This window comes from Felis catus, chromosome B1, assembly GCF_018350175.1.
Source record: "Felis catus isolate Fca126 chromosome B1, F.catus_Fca126_mat1.0, whole genome shotgun sequence".
Taxonomy (NCBI): Eukaryota; Metazoa; Chordata; class Mammalia; order Carnivora; family Felidae; genus Felis; species Felis catus.
Window position 1 is genome coordinate 109,088,128 of NC_058371.1, and position 18,793 is coordinate 109,106,920.

Sequence of the window (18,793 nt, forward strand, 5' to 3'; positions counted from 1 at the left end):
TGGCAGGAGGATGAATAAGCACGGCCAAAACTTCGGAGCATCCAGTTCTACAAAAAAGGTTCTGACTGGTTTGCTCAAGAAGGAGGTACACTAAAATAGGAAGTGGATGTTTTTTCAGAACTCCAATTCTTTGGATTCATCCCTATCCCTTAAAAGACATCAGTCACAAGCAAAATGACTTTTTAACCCGAGTTGTGATTAGAGACAACAAAGAACACTGGAAGTCAGAACAGCGGTAAATGAGCAGAGTCAGTGCATCTGGTGTGGTCACTGGCTGTGAGAAGCTGTGATGATGGGACTTCAGGAAACCTCAATACCTTTCATTTATCTGGTTGACTTTTGTTGCCTTTTTCCAACTCTTACAGTTAAAAAGTCAGCCCTAAGTACTATTTACACAAGATACTTACATAATATGTTTAACCCTTTGGCCTGATTCATTAGATTTCAGTTCAAATGGCCTTCCTTTGTGTTCTCACAGTACCCTAGAGCTCCCCCACTGCAGTGCTTATCTGTATCCACAGTGAAAACACCCATTTGACAGTGTCTTCCATCAGAATGTAAACTCCATGAACACAGCCATCATATCTCTGTTGCCATACGATACCACGGGATCTCCAGACTTGAATGAAGTTCCTGGAACAAGGTAGTTGCTTAGGAAATATTTTTGCATGAATGAGTAAGTGAAAGCATCCTAAATTATACTTAAACATAAGCATGGCAGCATCAATCATAATTCATTTCTAAATTATAGGTTATATAGTTTTCTGAAACTGTATCAAGCGCATGCAATATCCTATATTCAATTTATCCAAGTGCTCACAATTTGTACACTGCACCATCCTAGGGATGTCTCACATCACACCAAGAATTGATGTCTCAAATTCTTTTTTTTTTTATTTTTTTTAACCTTTATTTATTTTTGAGACAGAGAGAGACAGAGCATGAACGGGGGAGGGGCAGAGAGAGAGGGAGACACAGAATCGGAAGCAGGCTCCGGGCTCTGAGCCATCAGCCCAGAGCCCGACGCGGGGCTCGAACTCACGGACCGCGGGATCGTGACCTGAGCTGAAGTCGGCCGCTTAACCGACTGAGCCACCCAGGCACCCCTCACACATCAAATTCTAATAAGTAAGATGCCATTATATTTATGCATGATCAGCCTGGGTGACCACACATGGCAGCCCTGATAAATGCTGACCTACAGCACCACCTAAGATCATAATGGAATAACCAGAATGCATGGTGTAAGAGCACAAGAAACCCATTGGGAAGTCCTAATCTTACTAAAAAACATTCATCATATACATACTAAGGTTTTAAAAAATACTAATGTTTTAAAAAGAGTAATTTGTATTAGATGTGGTTTGGGTGTTTTTGTTTTGTTTTTTGTAATGATTTTAGAAAGAAATCTTCATATAAGATGTGACTCTGTCCTAGTTAAGATCCTCAAAAACATGAGTTTTAAAACTGTTTTCCCCCTATTCATTTAAATCATACCAACCATTGTAGAGAATACTTGATGATATTCATTCAGTTTTTATTCACAGCTCCAATCACAGATACGGCTCCAGTTTGTATTAGGCAACTGACAAAACCTAAAGCATTTTAGCCTGTGCAAAAGTTATAATGTCTTAACTCACATAAGAAGAAAGTTAAGAAAGGACCTGGTTTCAGGATGACTGGACCTGAGGATTGCATCATTATTGCCTAGAAGTGTTGATTTTTCTTTCTGGCCAGTTCTTATCCCTGCTTTTGTTTTCTTTCTTAACTTCCTCAATATGATGGCCAAAATGGCTTTCATAAACCTTCATATCCACCCTCTTTTTAAAAACATGTACATAAGATTCACACCTACATTGCAACCACTGCTAATCTTTGCAATTTTAATGCAAAATTTCATGTGCTTTTCATAATACAATAAAGAATCCCTTTAAAGTACTGAGTATTGTGGTGGGACAGAGTGTTAAAATAGATTTTTAATAGAATCTAAACTCTTAGAAATATCCTAACTACACAATCTTTTCCATGTTGGAGCAGAATGATTCTTTTTTTTCAAAGCAATACAATAAATAAAACCTGTTTCACCACATTCAAGTTATGTGATGGCAGAGAATAATTCGCTCACTTTCGTGCCTGAGGTCAATATGCATCTTTGTTTTTGTGCTTGGAGAAATTTATGTAGTGTTTGTTTAAAGTGGAATGTTTCTATGTGTTGCATTCTCCTGGAAACATGGATGCCTGAGGTAATTAGGATGGAAAGCAATAATATCAGCAACTATAAAAAGAACTCTTTTTTGCTTATGTATGGTCATATGAAATTCTACAGTGATAGCTTATTATTTCTACAACTTGGCTGTTTATGTAAAACAGAGGCTTATTGTTGAGTAATTAGTATCTGTGTTTTCCTGTTGCTGCTTCTCTTTGGAGAATTGTCTCCGTGATGAAATACAGAAAGCATAGTCCCAGATGGCACACTGCTGCATTTATATTGACGTGGAAGCACAGAAAACATGTCCAGAACCTGCCCTCCTCATAAGTGCCCAGACAACAGGCATAAATCAGACTACAACATACTTTTTTTCCACATAATATCTGCTTAGGTATGCACCAGGAATACCTCAATATGCCACACAATCTAGAGCTGTCTTGGGTTGTCCCAGTGAATGGATCAGAATGAAGATGGCATGATGGGCAAACAAGTGGTATCTCAAAATGAGGAAGGTAACGAGGGCAGGCAAACCAAGATGAAAGGAGGTCTAAGTGGAAAGTACGACAAAGCAGCCCAGGTGCTGCTTTTCCCCAAAACTGTCCATAGCTCTTGGAGATCAGAAACATGCCTAAAAGGTGGGTATTTGTGTGTATTTGCGTAACCTCTCTGATTTGATAAGCAGTGCATGTATCCAAACCTCTATTTCAAATTATGCTGCCCCCTCCCAGGAAGGCACCATTATTCCCCTCCTCTTGCATTCTCTTCTGCTAACATCCGGAATCCTATAATTCATCCGTGCAGAAGACTCTCTGTGGCAGATGGGGCCCTGAGTGCAGAGAACAATTTCCTGGCTTTGGAATGGTTGTCAGACCTCTTGCAACTTCCATGTCTCTATAATCCTTCAGAGGCTGCATTCTCCTGGGCATAGAGAAAATTTACACCTTCACTTAATATTGTGAGCCTTCTTTCTTAAATCAGAAAACTAAAAAGCATGATACTCTTCATGAGTGTATTGTGTGTTATGAATTATAAATATTAAATGTTGTTATATAGCAGATTGCATGATACATTAGTTTTCTATTGCTGTCAAAACAAATTGCCACAAATTTAGCATTGTAAAAAACCCACATTCATGACCTTACACTTCTGTAGGTCAGGAGTCTGAAGGGTCTCATCACAGTGTTAGCAGGTCACATTCCTATCTAGAATCTCTACAGAGAACTCATTTCCTTGTTCATTCAAGTTGTTGGCAGAACTCAATTCCTTATCATTTTGAACTGGCATTTCCATTTCGTTGGTAGCTGTTCAAAGGCCACTTGAATTCTTTGACTCATGGCCACCTTCTTCCACCTTCGAAGCCAGCAACTGTGAGCCAATTCCTCTCATGCTTCGAATCTCTCCTACTTCTTCTTCCCTTGTTACATCTCTCACTGAATTCTCTTTCTCCTCCAACTAAGAGTTCATGTGATTATACTAGAACCACCAAGGTAATCAAGGATAAAATCCCTTCTTTAAGGTCAACTAAGTAGCAACCTTAATTACATCTGCAAAATCCATTTGCTATGTAAGGTAACATATTCAGATTTGGGGGATTAGGGTGCAGAAGTCATTAGCAGAAACCTATTACACATTTACAAAATTCTCTTTAAAAATGTTTACTCACATAAAGATGGATTCTTATAAATTGGCACATACAATAATCTCAATCAGTACTAGGCACATTGTATTAAACTCTTCCCTTTGACTTGCTTTCCTGTAAAATATTGGTTATTATTTTTCTTTGTTGAAAGTATCTACTGTTAAAAAAGAGATAGCAGGCCCAAAATGGAGTCATTTGTACTAAACTCCATGTCAGCAACCCAAAACTTAATACCCAGTCTAACTGTAGTTTTAAAGTCCCTGGAATGTAACCTTTAACTAGTCAATATGGAATTACTTAACACTATAGGTAACCTGCTGATAAACTCCTTTCTTGGTTCCCTTTAGGCAGATTCAGTCTTTGCTAATAATTTCCTCTTTCCAACCTATTTTTTTTTTAAAGAAGTTGTCTGGACAGCTAACAGACACATGAAAAGATGCTCAACATCATTCATCATCAGGGAAATACAAATCAAAAGTACAATAAAAGATCACCTCACAACTGTCAGAATGACTAAAAAATCAACAACACACAAAACAACAGGTGTTGGCAAGGATGCGGACTATTGGTGGGAATACGAATTGGTGCAGCCACTGTGGAAAACAGTATGGTGGTTACTCAAAAAGTTAAAAATAGAGCTACCTTATGTCCCAGCAATTGCACTTCTAGGTATTTACCCAAAGGATACAAAAATACAATTCAAATGGATAAATTCACCCCGAAGTTTATAGCAGCATTATCAATAGTAGTCAAATCATGGAAAGAGCCCAAATGTCCATCAGCTGATGAATGGATAAAGAAGATGTGATATATATATATACAATGGAATATTACTCAGCCATTAAAAAGAATGAAATCTTGCCATTTGCAATGATGTGGATGAAGCTAGAGAGTATTATGCTAAGCAAAATAAGTCAGACAGAAAGACAAATACCATATGACTTCACTCATATATGGAATTTAACAAACAAAACAAATGAACAAAGGGAAAAGAGAGAGAGAGAGAGAGAGAGAGAGAGAGAGAGAGAGAGAGAGAGAGAGGCAAACCAAGAAACAGACTCTTAACTATAGAGAACAAACTGATGGTTACCAGAGGGGAGGAGAGTGGGGGAATGGATTAAATATGTGATAGGGATTAAGGAGTGCATTTGTTTTGATGAGCAGTAGGTGTTTTATGGAAGTGTTGAATCACTACATTATATGCCAGAGACTGATATACTGTATGCTAACTGGAGTTTAAATAAAAGCTAAAAAAATCCCAGAAGTTTCAATAATATCAAAATAACATCTATAGGAAATCACTGTTATGAAAAATATATAATACTAAAATACATGTTTGTCAATAATATCATGATAAATTATTAATGAGTAGAATATTCATAAGAGTAAAATTTGTTCATCAAAACATCAATATAAAATGCAATTAAGAAACATAAAACTGTTGTTGTGCCTCTAGTTACAAAGAACAAATTTTGGGTAAGAAAACTTGCAATTTATTGACTCTGCCACTAATTTAAGAAATGTGCTTCAACTGAAAAACAGGTGTTGGCTAGCTCTTATGAATTATTGCTTTGTCAGGGATTGTTAATGACAAGGAAACTCTCCAATTTGGGATAAAATCTTTATGGAAAAAGAAGGACACTAAGATGGATCATATTTCTTCTAGTCTAGAGAACCACAATATATGAAGAACCCAAACTTATGAATTTCCATAGCATTTTATCTGAACTTCTTTGATGAAGTTTTAACTTTTAACTAAGTACATTGCGTCATAATTATTATGAATATGTCTTGTCTTCTAAGCTAGAATCAGAGAACCATTGATTTGAATCACTCCAGTTCTTGTCAAGCACTTATTATACACAAGAAGAAAACAGAGTTCCTGCTCTCAGATCAGTGTGGTACTCTAATTCAATGGGTATAAAGGCTATGTTGGAAATATTCATAGATGTCACATAAAATCAGAGGCAGCTAACCATAAATGATATAAAGATATATGGGGAAGTTAACTCTAGCAAGTTTCAGCAAGGTAAAGGAGAATAAGAGGGCAAAGTAGGTGTCCTTATAATAGGAAACAATGTAAGCAAAGGTCGGGAGATAGGAAACATCCTTTTAGAGTGGTGTTGAGGAACTTACAATGTTAGGCAAGAGTAAAGGAAAATGAAGGTGAATAGGTAGACAGGAGTAGAATTATATGAAATCCTTATAAGTGACGCCATATTGCTCTATCCCTGCCAGCACTGGGCAGGCATATTTGCATTTTCCCCCCAAATGTAGCAGTTCCCTAAATTATCAGAGCTCCACTTCTCCCTAGAAAACACACAAAGCTGAGCACCTTTATGCTTCCTCTCCACTACAGGACATTTGATGTGGGATTGAAAGCCTGTTTTCAGTCTCACAGTCCCCTTCACTATTTCTCTCAGGGAGTCTAAGGATGCTTGTGAAAATGGAATCTGATGTTGTCTCCTTTCTTATACTAGAATTCCTTGGATGGGTATGCCCAATATATTTATCATTCTGTATATACTGCCCATTGTACTTCACACATATAGTATTCATTCAGTAAATATTAACAGAATATAAAAGGGTTAGTCAATCAATCAATCTGGCCTGGTGCATACTAAACCACTCAATAAATACATTTTGTAAAATAAATATGTTTTAAATGAGAGTGAATAAGTACATACAAAATTAACACCACTTAAAATGTAAATTATTTTGAGATTAAACTGCCTAAAAGGGATGAGGTCAGTATATGAACAAAAATTATTAAATTCTAAGTCGCATGTTTGAAATAGGTGGTCTAAAAATTAATTAAAGGAAGACAATAAAGTCCAAGAAAGTGTATGAGGAATTGGAAACATAAGTTGTGTTTCAGAGGATAGATAGTGATTTTTAATCACTCTATATATTATATAGATAAATGATGGGGTTGGGTTAAGGAAAATTAAAACATTTTTTTTGACAAAGGCCCAGGAACAAAAATATACAGAGAGAATATTTGAGGATCCCAAGTTATCTGCCTCATGCTCTCCATCTTTAATAGAAAAGTCACCAATCTTTGTAGATTTACTCCATTCCACTGTTCTCCATGGCCATGGATTCAAAGGCTTTGAAATTACATAGCCTTTTCCCTGCCACAAACCTGCTAACAGTGTCATCAATTACTTTCACCCAGGGCAACAACACAGTAACTGTTCTATGGTTCAGCTGAGATTGATAATATGCCTCACAGATCTGGAGATAAAGACTTTAGACCAATGATTTATAGATGTAGATTCATGTGAATTTTTTCCAGTATCCCACAATAATGCATTTATTATGCATTGGCTGCGAACTATAAAAAGATATATTGGACAATATATCAGACGGAGCAGAACAACAAGCCTTTTGCTAAACATGAAATCGTGATCCAATATCTACAAAAAAAAGTGATTCAGAGATTCTCTGCAGCATTCCATATTCAGAAAGCTAGATGAATGGAAGATTATATACAATATATTCAAACAGTGAAAGATTATTCATACGCATAGGTTTGTGGAGAATAATGGAACATCTTTAAGTATCATAATTAGATTAAAAGAATAGTCAAAACAAATCAAGAGACTAGACTGGAACAACAGGTATGAACTTGAAGATACGGTTCATTAAAAGGTCTATAAAATCAAATCCCTAATTCTACTGTCAGAAGGGAAAATGAGAGAAAGACATAGACTATTTTAGATCTATCTATCTATCTATCTATCTATCTATCATCTACAATTTCAACTTATTTTCTGATGTCACTTTAATTCTAAAAGATGCCAGCCTAATAATTCCTAGAGTAAAAATTTAAGCCATGATACTAAAAACTGCCTTATTGATTTTATTTATTTTATATTCACTCTAGGTCTTAGTAAAAAAAAAAATATCAGATTATTTGATTATACTTCAAACCAGTAGAGCTATGCTTTTCAACATTTTCCTAAGGAATAATATGCATATAGAAAAATGCATATTTCATAAACAACTCATAGCCATACAATGAACCTGGAGAGAAATCACAAAATGGTCCAAAGTATCCTTCAATGAATACATCTTAATTATCATCTATGATAATAAGGTTTACATAAGGCTCATAAAACTACTGCAAATGCATTGATCTTTCAGAACACTTTATCTCATAATTGTCTTCATAAATTTATTATTCTTGGGGTGCCTGGGTGGCTCAATTGGTTAAGAGGCCAACTCTTGACTTCGGCTCAGGTCATGATCTCATGGTTCCTGAGAAAGAGCCCCACATTGGGCTCTGCACTTACAGAATGGAGCCTGCTTGGGATTTTTTCTCTCCTAACTCTCTGCCTCTACTCCTGATCTCTTGCTCTCTCTCAAAAAAAAATAAATAAACATCAAAAAACTTACCATTCTTTGAAATGGCTGCAACAAAATAAGTGAAATCTCTCCTTGTTGTTAAATTAGAAAAATAGAACTATATCCCCAATTGTGTTAGTATGTTTTCTGCATAACAATGTTACTATGAACTTTGCTGCTAAAAACAATCCAGATCTATTATTTCACAGTATCTGTGGGTCAGGAATCTGGCATGATTTAACTGGGTCCCCTGCAAACCTGCAATCTAAGTGTCAGACATGACTGGGTTCTCATCTGGGGTTATCTAGGAAAGGATGTACTTTCAAGCTCATACAGGTATTGGCAGCTTTCAGTTTCCTGCAGGTTACCAGATTAAGGGCCTCATTTCTTTGTTGGCTGTCAGCCTAAGGCTGTCCTTAGCTCCTTGCTATGTGGTCCTGTTCACATGGCATCTTACAATATGGCAACTTGTTTCTTCAAAGCCAGAGAAGAAAGTCTCTTAGCAAGATGGTCATTTCAATCTCTTGAAACATAACAATGGACATTCTATCACCTTTGGCATATTCTGTTGATTAGAAGCAAGTTGTAGTGGTTTTTTTTAAAAATATTTTTAAATGTTTATTTACTTTAGAGAGGGGGAGAGAGAGAGAGAGAGAGAGAGAGAGAGAGAGAGAGAGAGAATATGAATGATTGTGTGGGGGAGAGGCAGAGATAGATGGAGACACAAAATCCGAAGCAGGCTCCAGGCTTTGAGCTGTCAGTACACAGCCTGACGCGGGGCTTGAACTTACAAACTTAGGACCTGAGCTGAAGTCGGACACTCAACCAACTGAGCCACCCAGGTGCCCCAAGTTGTAGTGTTTTTAATTCAGATAAATTAAAAATTTAAACAAAAGCGCCTACAATAAAATCTCCCAAATATGCTTACTGACATACTTGGGATAGACTAAATCACACTGTGCTAACTAACTGTTGCCAAAATATCAGTGGCTTAAAACAAGTGTTTATTTTTCACCTATACCAAATGTTTACTACAGGTCAATCAGGAATCTAATCAGAGTTAAAATCTGTTTGACAGCCATATTTTACAATATAAAATGTATCTGCCCAATTTTCAGAAACACAGATATGAAAATTAATCTTTCAAATAAGGTAAATTATTTGTGAATAACTTTATTGAATAATAAATCTCACACAAATATTAAACTTCACTTTACATTTACCAAGTGAGTCAACTTACAAATGATTTTGAGGAATTTGCCTATTGAATAGAATTACTCAAATGCATCAAAAACAATAGTCTTTTGATAACCCAAATTAAGTCATGAAAATTTCCTGAATTTTCCTGAAGATCATTAACAAAGATAGACATGGAAAAAATTCATTAATTTTTAGAAGAAAAATAGACATGATAAAGAGATGAGGAATTATTAAGATGATTTTTATTCCTTCCTGCCTGTACACAATAGGGTGTATGAGATAGCCATACCAGCTTTCTTTCAACATGAAAAGTATGACTGCACAACTTCAAACTATAATCCAGTAAGAATGGGCTTCTAGGAATAAATTTTGCTTTCCTTACATAAAAAGATGAGTGCTTTTGTCCAACATGAAAGAATTATGCTGTCAAGCAGTCATTTGTTTGAATAACTATGTCTTCATTTTGTTAAGTGACTGCTCTTCTTTGGGCATATTCCCAGTAAAATTTCCTAGCGTTGGACAAAACTATATAATAAGTAATTATAAAATTTGACCAAAAGCCTGCCTTATATAAATCTGTTCAGGCAATGACAGAAACTTAACAAAAAACAGAACTTAATGCAGTATACCTGGCCAGATTGATTGTATTGAAACATTTAAACTATGAATGATGCCAAAAATTTTAAGAGTGTCAACAGAATCAAAAGCATGGAGTTGTGACTTATAGGAATTTCCTATATAAAACAATGTTTTTGCAATAATTTAGGTTCTGGGGGTGCCTGGTGGCTCAGTTAGGCATCTGACTTCAGCTCAGGTCATGATCTCATGGTACGTGGGTTTGAGCCCTGCGTCTGGCTCTGTGCTGACAGCTCAGAGCCTGGAGCCTGCTTCAGATTCTGTGTCTTCCTCTCTCTGCTCCTCACTCACTCACACACTGTCTCTCTCTCTCTTTCTCTCTCTCTCTCTCTGTCTTTCTCCCTTTAAAAAATAAATAAACATTAAAAAAATAAAAACTAAGGGGTGCCTGGGTGGCTCAGTCAGTTAAGCATCTGACTTCAGCTCAGGTCATGATCTTACTGCTTGTGAGTTCAAGCCCCGCATCAGGCTCTGTGCTGACAGCTCAGAGCCTGGAGCCTGCTTCAGATTCTGTGTCTTCCTCTCTCTGCTCCTCACTCACTCACACACTGTCTCTCTCTCTCTCTTTCTCTCTCTCTCTCTCTCTCTCTGTCTTTCTCCCTTTCAAAAATAAATAAACATTAAACAAATAAAAACTAAGGGGTGCCTGGGTGGCTCAGTCAGTTAAGCATCTGACTTCAGCTCAGGTCATGATCTTACTGCTTGTGAGTTCAAGCCCCGCATCAGGCTCTGTGCTGACAGCTCAGAGCCTGGAGCCTGCTTCAGATTCTGTGTCTCCCTCTCTCTCTGCCCCTCCCTCGCTCATGTTCTGTCTGTCTGTCTCTCTCTCAAGAATAAATAAAACATTAAAAGAATTTTTAAAATAAAAATAAAAAGTAAAAGAAAATAACTTAGGCTCTGAATTTCTCTTTTAAGAACCTACTTTAGGGGGAGACCTGGGAAGATGGTGGCAGAGGAGGACGCTGGGCTCACCTCATCCTGCTGATCCCTTAGATTCCACCCACATCTGCCTAAATAACACAGAAAACTGCCAGAAGTCTAGCAGAATGGACTCTCTGGAGCCAAGTGTAGACAAGAGGCCCATGGAAGAGGGTAGGAAGGGTGGAGAGGCAGTGCGTGCTACACAGACTGGTGGGAAGGAGCCAGGGCGGTGGAGGGGCAGCTCACCCGGCAAGACAGAGCCCCCGAAGTCTGGCTTGCAAAAGTGGAGGGGCCGGACACTATGAGTTCTGACAACCAGAGGGACTTAACCTCTGGAATGTTAAAAGTTAACAGCTCTGCTCTTGGAGAGCAGGGAGGGCGAGAGGACGCCAGGAGGAGAGTTGTTGAGCTCTGGAACGCAGAGCTCAGCTAGGCCAGGAACAAAGGCGCTGGCAAGTGCCATTTCCCTCTCACACCCCCCAGCCAAAATTCCAAAGGGAACCAGTTCCCATCACCGAACTTCCTTGCACCATGCAAAGGCCCAATGCTGTGTTTCTGTGGGTTCCACCCCTTAGACGGGCCTGTCCCCCTCCCGGGGCTGCAGGGGACCACCGACGGCAAAATGAGCTAAGCCTGCCCCTCCTGCCCCGTGCAGATCCACCCCGGGCTAATAACCCTTGCCCAGATCCCATCAAAACAGCACCACAAGCCTGGCAGTGTGCAAGTAGCCTAGACAGTGGCCACGCCACTCCACAGTGAGTCCTGCCCCTGGGAGAGGGGAAGACAAGGTACACACCAGTCTGACTATGGCCCCAGCGGTGGGCTGGGGACAGACATCAGGTCTGCCTGTGGCCCTGCCCACCAACACAAGTTACTCCAGACAGCACAGAGGAAGTGCCCTGAAGTTTGGAGCTACCACAGGGACTACCCAAAATGACTAAAAGGAAGAATTCTCCTCAAAAGACACTCCAGAAAGTAGTGAGAGCTAATGAATTGATCAAAAACAATTTAAGCAATATAACAGAACAAGAAATTAGAATAGTCATAAAATTAATCACTGGGCTTGGAAAAAGCATAGAGGATGGCAGAGAATCTATTGCTACAGAGATCAAGGGACTAAGAAATAGTCATGAGGAGCTAAAAAATGCTATAAATGAGGTGTACAATAAAATGGAGGCTGCCATAGCATGATTGAAGAGACAGAGGAGAGAATAGGTGAATTAGAAGATAAAATTATGGAAAAAGAGGAAGCTGAGAAACAGAGAGATAAAACAATCCAGGAGTATGAGGGGAGAATTAGAGAACTAAGTGATGCAATCAAACAGAACAATATCTATATCATAGGAATGCCAGAAGAAGAAGAAGAGAGAGAAAGGGGCCAAAGGTGTACTTGAACAAATCATAGCTGAAACTTTCCTGATCTGGGGAAGGAAAAAGGCATTGAAATCCAAGAGGCACAGAGAACTCCCTTCAGATGTAACTTGATCTTCTGCATGACATACCATAGTGACACTGGGAAAATACAAGGATAAACAGAAAATTCTCAAAGCAGCTAGGGATAAACAGGCTCTAACTTACAAAGGTAGATACATAAGAATGGTAGCAGACCTATCTACTGAAACTTGGCAGGCCAGAAAGGAATGGCAGGAAATCTTCAATGTGATGAACAGAAAAAATATGCAGCCAAGAATCCTTCATCCAGTAAGTCTGTCATTCAGAATAGAAGGAGAGATAAAGGTTTTCCCAAACAAAAACTGAAGGAATTCATCACCACTAAACCAGCCCTACAAGAGATCCTAAGGGGGATTCTATGAGTGAAATGTTGCAAGGACCACAAAGACATCAGTACAAGCATGAAACCTACAGACATCACAATGACTCTAAACCCTATCTTTAAATAACAACAATAAATGTAAATGGACTAAATGCTCAAACCAAAAGACATAGGGTATCAGAATGGGTTAAAAAAAAACAGGACCCATCTATTTGCTATCTACAAGAGACTCATTTTAGACCTGAGGACACCTTCAGATTGAAAGTGAAGGGATGGAGAACCATCTATCTTGCTATTGGAGAAAGCTGGACTAGTCATACTTATATCAGACAAACTAGACTTCTAATTAAAGGCTGTAACAAGAGATGAAGAAGGACATTATGTAATAATTACAGGTCTATCCATCAGGAAGAGCTAACAATTATAAATGTCTATGTGCCGAATACGGGAGCCCCCAAATATATAAAACAATTAGTTACAAACATAAGCAACCTTATTGATAAGAATGTGGTAATTGCAGGGAACTTTACTACCCCACTGACAGCAATGGATACATCATCTAGACACAGGATCAGTAAAGAAACAAGGACCCTGAATGATACACTGGATCAGATGGAATTGACAGATATATTTAGAACTCTGCATCCCAAAGCAACAGAATATACTTTCTTTCTTGAGTGCACATGGAACATTCCCCAAGATAGATCACATACTGGGTCACAAAACAGCCCTTCATAAGTATACAAGTATTGAGATCATACCATGCATGTTTTCAGACCACAATGCTATGAAACTTGAAATCAACCACAGGAAAAAGTCTGGAAAGCCTCTAAAAGCATGGAGGTTAAGAACACCCTAATAAAGAATGAATGAGTCAACCATGCAATTAGAAAAGAAATTAAAAAATATATGGAAACAAATGAAAATGAAAACACAACAATCCAAACGCTTTGGGATGCAGCTAAGGCAGTCCTGAGAGGAAAATACATTGCAATCCAGGCCTATCTCAAGAAACAAAAAAAAATCTCAAATACAAAATCTAACAGCACACTTAAAGGAACTAGAAGAAGAACAGCAAAGACACCCCAAACCCAGCATAAGAGAAATAATAAAGATCAGAGAAGAAATAAACAATATAGAATCTAAAAAAAACTGTAGAGCAGATAGATCAATGAAACCAAGAGTTGTTTTTTTGAAAAAATGAACAAAATTGATAAACCTCTAGCCAGGCTTCTCAAAAAGAAAAGGGAGATGACCCAAATAGATAAAATCATGAATGAAAATGGAATTATTATAACCAATCCCTCAGAAATATAAGCAATTATCAGGGAATACTATGAAAAATTATACGCCAACAAACTGGACAACCTGGAAGAAATGGACAAATTCCTAAGCACCCACACACTTCTAAAACTCAAACAGGAAGAAATAGAAAACTTGAACAGACCCATAAACAGAGAAGAAATTGAATAAGCTATCAAAAATCTCCCAACAAATAAGAGTCCAGGACCAGATGGCTTCCCTGGGGAATTCTACCAGGCATTTAAAGCAGAGATAATACCTATCCTTGTCAAGCTGTTCCAAAAAATAGAAAGGGAAGGAAAACCTCCATACTCATTCTATGAAGCCAGCATTACTTTGATTCCCAAACCAGACAGAGACCCAGCAAAAAAAGAGAACTACAGGCCAATATCCCTGATGAATATGGATGCAAAAATTCTCAACAAGACACTAGCAAAACGAATTCAACAGCATATAAAAAAAAGTATTCGCCATGACCAAGTGGGATTCATTCCTGGGCTTCAGGGCTGGTTCACCATTCCGAAATCAATCAATGTGATATATCACATTAATAAAAGAAAAGAACCATATGATCCTGTCAATCGATGCAGAAAAAGCATTTGACAAAATTCAGCATCCTTTCTTAATAAAAACCCTCAAGAAAATTGGGATAGAAGGAACATACTTAAACACCATAAAAGCCATTTACGAAAAGCCCACAGCTAATATCATCCTCAATGGGGAAAAACTGAGAGCTTTCTCCCTGAGATCAGGAACACGACAGGGATGCCCACTCTCACCGCTGTTGTTTAACATAGTGTTGGAAGCGCTAGCATCAGCAATCAGACATCAAAAGGAAATCAAAGGCATCAAAATTGGCAAAGATGAAGTAAGCTTTCACTTTTTGCAAATGACATGATACTATACATGGAAAACCAACAGACTCCACCAAAATTCTGCTAGAAATGATACATGAATTCAGCAAAGTCGCAGGACACAAAATCAATGTACAGAAACCAGTGGCATTCTTATACACTAATAATGAAGCAACAGAAAGACAAATAAAGAAACTGATCACATTCACAATTGCACCAAGAAGCATAAAATACCTAGGAATAAACCTAACCAAAGATGTAAAAGATCTGTATGCTGAAAACTATAGAAAGCTTATGAAGGAAACTGAAGAAGATACAAAGAAATGGAAAAACCGTCCTTGCTCATGGATTGGAAGAATAAATATTGTTAAAATGTAAATACTACCCAAAGCAATCTACACATTCAATGCAATCCCAATCAAAATTGCACCAGCATTCTTCTCAAAGCTAAAACAAGCAATCCTAAAATTTGTATGGAACCACAAAAGACCCCGAAGACCCAAAGTAATATTGAAGAAGAAGACCAAAGTGGGAGGTATCACAATCCCAGACTTTAGCCTCTACTACAAAGCTGTAATCATCAAGACAGCATGGTATTAGCACTAAAACAGACACATAGACCAATGGAATAGAATAGAGACTCCAGAATTGGACCCACAAAAGTATGGTCAACTAATCTTGGACAAAGCAGGAAAGAATATCCAATGGAAAAAAAAAGACAGTTTGTTTAACAAATGGTGCGGGAGAACTGGACAGCAACATGCAGAAGAATGAAAGTAGACCACTTTCTTACACCATTCACAAAGATAAAGTCAAAATGGATGAAGGACCTGAATGTGAGACAGGACACCATCAAAGAGGAGAAAGCAGGGAAAAGCAGGAAAAAGCAGGAAAAGCAGAAAAAAACCTCTCTGACCTCTGCTGCAGCAATTTCTTACTTGACACATCTCCAAAGACAAAGGAATTAGAAGCAAAAATGAACTACTGGGACCTCATGAAGATAAAAAGCTTCTGCACTGCAAAGGAAACAATCAATAAAACTAAAAGGCAACTGATGGAATGGGAAAAGATATTTGCAAATGACGTATCAAAGGGCTAGTATCAAAATCTATAAAGAGCTCACCAAACTCCACACCCGAAAAACAAATAACCCAGTGAAGAAATGGGCAGAAAACATGAATAGACACTTCTCTAAAGAAGACATCCGGATGGCCAACAAGCACATGAAAAGATGCTCAACTTCACTTCTCATCAGAGAAATACATATCAAAACCACACTGAGATATCACCTCACACCAGTCAGAGTGGCCAAAGTGAACAAATCAGGAGACTATAGATGCTGGAGAGGATGTGGAGAAACGGGAACCCTCTTGCACTGTTGGTGGGAATGCAAACTGGTGCAGCCACTCTGGAAAACAGTGTGGAGGTTCCTCAAAAAATTAAAAATAGATCTACCCTATGACCCAGCAATAGCACTGCTAGGAATTTACCCAAGGGATACAGGAGTACTGATGCATAGGGGCACTTGTACCCCAATGTTTATAGCAGCACTTTCAACAATAGCCAAAATATGGAAAGAGCCTAAATGTCCATCAACTGATGAATGGATAAAAAAATTGTGGTTTATATACACAATGGAGTACTACATGGCAATGAGAAAGAACGAAATATGGCCCTTTGTAGCAACGTGGATGGAACTGAAGAGTGTGATGCTAAGTGAAATAAGCCATACAGAGAAAGACAGGTACCATATGTTTTCACTCTTATGTGGACCCTGAGAAACTTAACAAAAGACCATGGGGGAGGGGAAGGAAAAGATAACAAATTTAGAGAGGGAGCCAAACCATAAGAGACTCTTAAAAACTGAGAATAAACTGAGGGTTGATGGGGGGTAGGAGGAGGGGAAAGTGGGTGATGGGCATTGAGGAAGGCACCTGTTGGGATGAGTACTGGGCATTGTATGGAAACCGATCTGACAATAAATTTCATATTAAAAAAAATAAAAATAAACAAAATGTCAAAAAAGCAAAAAAAAAAAAAAAAAAAAAGAACCCACTTTAAAATAGTACATAGTCTGATGTGTTAGTGTTTCTGCTTTGTTAGTCATGGCATCATTTTTTCATCTTGACCAAAGTAATTGAAGTTTACAACCTAATCCTCACCACAACACCATGTGATGACTAAGGTTGAAGACAAGGTAGCTTTAACAAAATGTGTAAGCTAGAGATAAAACAAACCAACAAAATGGGTAAAGCCATGGGACTGAATACTAAAGGGAGTCACTGAAGGTAAAATTAGAAGTCATTTCAAGGAGACTAATCTGGTAAAGAGGATAATGAGAAGTGTCCATAATGGTGGCATAAGTAAATGAGAAACTTGTAGACATAAACGAAGCTTCCATGACAGCGTCAAGTGGTGGTTTTCAAAGTGTGGTCCTCAGAACAAAGGCATCAGACTCACCTAGGAACATGTTAGGAATGCAAATTCTCAGGCCCTACCTCCATCCTACTGAAACATAAACTCTGGAGTCAGACCCAACCACCTGTGTTTCTGTGGATTCTGATGTACAATTCGAGACCCACTGGATAGAGTCTTGGAAACACACACAAAAAAAACAAGCAGGGAGCAGTTCACATGTTGAATGCTACAGAGAACTTGAGTACAAGGACATGAGAGTGTTGCAAAGGTGGAACTAGGAGAGAAGGGAAAAAAAAGTCTGGATATGAATATTTTGTAGGCATTTATTCCTATCTGCTAACTTGATAATCTAAAGGCCTAGATAATCCTCCTAAGGATTAATGGGCTGATGTTACAAGTATTGTTAATGGCTCTTTCTTGACTATCGCTTGGCTGTGTAAGTCACCAAGTTTTCTGTCTATGGAGAGATAGAGAAGCAGCATTGGGTCTCGGTATAGTCAAAATAAGTTGATTCAACACCAGCTGCCACACCACTGGGAACTGTGTCTAGGGCTCAGTGTGTTCACAGTGGCCCCCTTCCAGTCATATGCATTATTATGCGAGGACCCCCAATATACTGACCAAGGTAGGTTGTCCGTCCACATCCATGTGCTTGAAAGTAGGGACTGTTTCTTGACTTACCAGTAATCCCAGTAAGAGAAGGGAGTCATATTTTCTATTAGACAATGATCACCTACACATGGGGCATGGGGCATTTCTTCAGGTCAAAATGCCAGAACAAAAGCATTCTTTCTTTCCCTCTCAGTATTCCCTTCCTTCTTTTTTCTCCTACTTACATGGAGATGGTGACAACAAGGGAAATGACAAACTATAATACTAAGAAAATATGAAATTTCTTATTGATCCTCATTTTTTAGAATATCCTGGAGTTATACTCAGAGTTTATATGGTTACTGAGTTAGAAATACTTAGCAAAGATAGAGAGTATAAAAGTATAAAATAATGTACTATAATCCTACCTCTTATTATCCCTGGAAAAGAGGGCAAAAATGTTGGGGATGTATGCTTGCTCTTTAGAGAAAAAAAATCCATTTTCTTTTCCCAATAAACCGAAACCCTCCATAAGACAATGTTAAGGCAAATGAATTTTTAAGAATTGTTTTGCAGTGCTTCATTTATTCTGTGGCCTGTATTTATAGTGATTTATTAGATGTGATAAGTGAAAATAAGCCATAACACTGTTTGCCTGACAGAACCATCTTACCAACAATTATAAATCATGTGTAACCACCTGGAACATAACACAATGTATTCTGACAGAAATACAACTGTACAGGACATTACCCCTCCGATTATATAATATTTATAGAAAACCAACAGCACCTGGAGCACGAAATAAAGTCCCATATTATTTTATATCTCAACATTCTAAAGGCAGAAACACAAATTGGAATGCTCAGCTCTTTGATACTGACATCAGGCTTTCTGTG

General features: G+C 38.1%; 1 long non-coding RNA gene across 1 annotated transcript in view; it reads right to left on the reverse strand.

The window, feature by feature from the left end:
- Positions 1 to 1,520: 1,520 nt before the first annotated feature.
- LOC123384972 overlaps positions 1,521 to 18,793 on the reverse strand; it is a 31,221-nt gene continuing 13,948 nt past the window's right edge. Inside the window, exon 2 of the long non-coding RNA XR_006596845.1 lies at positions 1,521 to 3,127. This is a non-coding gene — a long non-coding RNA (uncharacterized LOC123384972). The remainder of the gene's footprint in view (positions 3,128 to 18,793) is intronic.